We start from the raw sequence: 4,366 nt of genomic DNA, 5'->3' as shown, positions 1-4,366 counted from the left end.
TGCTCCATATAGTGACTGAGTTCCCTTGCCATGTTTGAGGTTTTCCCCGTTCTGGGGTTTGATCGGTCCGTCTTTGGACCCTGTACACAGTTGAAGTCCCCCCCCATGATTAGTCGGTGCGTCGCTATGTCCGGGATTTCTGCCATGGTCTTTTGGATGAAGCTTGTGTCGTCCCAGTTGGGCGCGTACACGTTGACTAGAACTACCGGCGCCCCATCCAGGACCCCGCTGACCATGACATACCGCCCCCCTGGGTCTGTAACCGTCTTTGTCGCCCTAAACATTGTCCTCTTGCCAATCAGGATCGCCACCCCCCTGGCCCTTGTCCCATAACAGGAATGATAGGTTTGTCCCACCCAGCCCTTTCTTACCCGCAGTTGGTCCTGCTCCCTCAGGTGCGTCTCTTGGAGGAAGACTATGTCGGCCCTCATGTTTCTGAGGTGGGTGAGGACTCTAGATCTCTTCACTGGGCCGTTAAGTCCCCTTACGTTCCAGGTGACTATCCTGGTGGGGGGCTTCTGCCCCCTCGCTCCTGTGGGATTAACCATATTTGTCCGGTGGACGCGCCCCTGCCCTCTGGGGTTTCCCTTTGTTAGGGGGCCATCCAGGATGGCCACTATCACTGCTCTCCCCATGCGGTCGGGTCTCTGCGCTCCAGGGTTTCCCCTTGTCCCGGGGGCACCCGCCATGGCCGTCCACTGTGTGTCCGCCACGCGGGTAGTCCCCTGCACTCCGGGGGGCCTCTTCGCTCACAGACCGTACTGGCTGGGTGCTTGCAGCGGTTCCCTGTTTCGGGCCCTTGGTTGTGGCACTTTGTGGCCCTGTTCCTTTTCTGGCCTCTTTTGTCCCTTTGTCCCTGCATTTCCCCTCCCTGGTCTCTCGTACCCCGAGTGACCCCCCCCCCCCCGCTCTCTCCCTTTTCCCCCCTCCCCTGTATACCCCTCCTTTGCCCCTCTATCCCCTATTCCTGTCCCCATTTGCTCTCCCGTCTTTGATGGGTGATCCCCCCCCTCCCCTGCCTGGCGCCTTCCCCCCTGTTGGGGGTGCGCTGCGGCCCTGCTTTGTTGCGTGCCCCCGTCGCTAGCTTTCCTGCTAGCGCAGTGGCTCCCCTCTCGGAGGTTGCTGTCTTGCTTCTCCTCTCCCTTCTCCAATACTCCCGTTCCCTTGTGCTGGGGCCTGGCCTCCCACCTGGAGCGGTCCCTTGGGCAGTGGGTTGTTTTTTGTTCTGGGTGTTCCTGCCGGGGGGGAGGGGGCTGGCTTTGCCTCGCCCCTCCCCACCCCCCCCGTCGGCATGTCGTTTCTCCTTGCCATGGACCCCTCGTCCCTACCTCCCATGGCGTTTTTCCAGCCCATGCTCCTCGACGAACCTATTCGCCTCAGCAGGGGCTGTAAAGAAATATTCCTTGTTTTGGTATGTGACCCAGAGTTTTGCTGGGTACAGCATACCAAAACGCACTTTGCTTTTGTAGAGAGCTGCTTTCGCTCTGTTGCATGAAACCATTGCTGATTGTTGTAGACATCCATCTGCTTCGCTAATGTCTTCAGAGAAGGAAATCTATAATCCTTACCTGGTCTGACCTATATGTGACTCCAGAGCCACACAACGATGCGGTTGACTTTTAACTGCCCCTCACTGAAATGGCCTAGCCAGCCACTCAGTTGAAAGGCAACCAGTGATGGGCAAAAATGCTGGTCCAGCCAACGACCCCACATCCCAAGAATGAATTTCAAATATGTTGCTGCCACCGCTACTGGAAGGAGATAGAAGTCTTGTCAAGGTGATAAATGCCGTTCACGCTGACAGAGTGAGCCAGTTGACAAAGGTGTGCTGAGATTAAACTGAGACCCGACGTAATCTGATTTCTAATGGAGTAAAAGGAGACTTTAGATTACCTTCGGTGTCTTCACCGGCAACCCCATCCCCTATTAAAGAAAAGATTAATTTAAACCACAGCTGGATGGACCGGTCAACATCACGGCTTATGCGAGGGATTGGATGAGAAGAGGCTCACATTTTCATTGTTGTGACAACTTACAGTAGCGTGAGAAGCAAATATGGAGTGAGAAAGTCAAGGAATTGGGAAGGGGGGAGGGGCTGGTGGGTAGCAGCGGCCAGGTAAACAATAACAAGGAGAAGGAAAAGTGAGAAACAAGATAATCAAACATAAAAAAAAGTCAATCTAACTCATTTTGAAGAAAGAAGGGAATTTGTTTTCAAACCATCTCTCATATCCCAATGTCGAATATCCAGGTTTAAACACAGGCTGCAGAGAGCATCTCACCAATGTAGATAAGTGACCAGTTCATGTGGTCTGGAGGTGCTGTCGGAGGGAAAAGTAACTCCAAAGCCGACATAACTCCTCCTGGACCTGCACCCTTCATATCCAGCTGATCAGCTGCATGAGGCTTCTCTTTAATCTGTCACCCAACACAGCAGCGTTTTGGCAACCATCCACTGAAATGCCAGCCTAGGTTGTGATCAAGTCCTGTTGTGGAGGTAATCTCACACAAGCCTGCCTTAAATCTCAGAGTACAGTACAGAACTGTGCTGACTGACATCATCGTATTTTGATATAAAGACAAATACATTTAGCTCAAACTCTGATTGAAAGATAAGCACACGGCTCAGTGTTTAACGTGGATTTACAACGCTCGCAGTTTGCTGACCACAGATTGCTCTTCTAATATCTCCATCAAACTGACATCTGTACAAACAATTTGTTTCAGACACGGCAAGTGGAATTGGGAAGAGAAAGACCACGGAACGATGGGGCGTAGAAAGAAATGGAGGAAAATGTCCACATCCCTTTCAAGAATGTTACTGAATAACATAATAATAATAATCTTTATTAGCGTTACATTAACACTTCAATAAAGTTACTGTGAAAATCTCCTAGTCGCAACACACCGATGCCTGTTCAGGTACACTGAGGGAGAATTCAGAATGCCCAATTCACCTAACAGCACATCATTCAGGACTTGTGGGAGGCAACCGGAGCACCCGGAGGAAACTCACGCAGACACGAGGATTAGTTGCAGACTCCGCACAGACAGTGACTCAAGAGGGAATCAAACACAGCACAATGGCACTGTGACTGCTACCGTGCCACCTGCACTGGGAAGCCATGGTGTGGAGATGCCGGCGTTGGACTGGGGTGAGCACAGTAAGAAGTCTTACAACACCAGATTAAAGTCCAACATCTTTGTTTCATATTTGAAACAAACATGTTGGACTTTAACCTGGTGTTGTAAGACTTCTTACTATACTGGGAAGCATTAGGAAAGACAGTGTCAAGTTTAGCTATCTTCAAAGAAAACAAGTCAGTTAGTGGATGGGGCGGCATGGGGTCAGCACTGAGGTTAGCACTGCTGAAATATGCTCAGTTCAATTCTGGCCTTGGGTGACTGGGTGGAGTTTGCACATTCTCCATTGTTTGCATGGGCTTCCTCTGGGCTCCGGTTTCCTCCCACAGTCCAAAGATGTGCAGGTTAGGTGGATTGGCCATTCTAAATTACCCCTTAGTGTCCAAAGATGTGCAGGTTAGAGGGTCATAGGGTTATGAGGAAAGGGTGGGGGAGTGGGGCTAGGTTGGGTGATCTTTCAGAGGGTTGGTGCAGACTTGATGGGCTGAATGGCCTCCTTCTGCAATGTAGGAATTCTATGGCTTATGGATATGAGTTTCTGTCTCTACCAGCAGTGTTCAAATTGGGGTAGCATGGTGGCAAAAGTTGTTAGCACTGCTGCCTCACAGTGCCTGGGACCCTGGTTCGATTTTAGCCTTAAGTGACTGTGTGGAGTTGCACTTTTTCCCGTGTCTGTGTGGGTTTCTTCCGGGTGCTCCGGTTTCCTCCCACAGTCAAAGGATGTACAGGTTAGGAGGATTGGACATGATCAATTGCCCCTTAGTGTCCAGGGATGTGCAGGTTAGGTGGGAGATAAGGTGGGAGACCTGGCTGGGTTGCTCTTTCCGGATGGTCAGTGCAGACTTGATGGGTCGAATGGCCTACTTCTGCACTGTTGGGATTCTATGATAAATCGGTTCCAGTTTAATAGTTCTTTTAATTTGAAAAAATAAAACGCAGTCATTTGCACAGTCTATCATCCTGATTTTGTTTACAGATTCCTCAACGAGGTTTTCACACGGGGCTCCCATTCCAGCCCACACCAAGTGGAATTGCAGCGTGCCCTTTCTCAGAATCCAGTGAGCCTGCAGCTTGCAATTTGCTGTGGATTGGGGTGCGGGCCAACTCGCAGCGGCTCGTGATGTACTTGACTGGATTCCCAGAATCTGCTCCATGTGTTTGCTGGCGCGAGCACACTGAACCGTGGGCTTGTCAGCCACACCAGGCAGCTCGCGTCTCTAAT

Source organism: Scyliorhinus canicula, chromosome 7 (assembly GCF_902713615.1).
Source record: "Scyliorhinus canicula chromosome 7, sScyCan1.1, whole genome shotgun sequence".
Classification (NCBI taxonomy): Eukaryota; Metazoa; Chordata; class Chondrichthyes; order Carcharhiniformes; family Scyliorhinidae; genus Scyliorhinus; species Scyliorhinus canicula.
Note: the sequence above shows the minus strand (reverse complement) of the source record.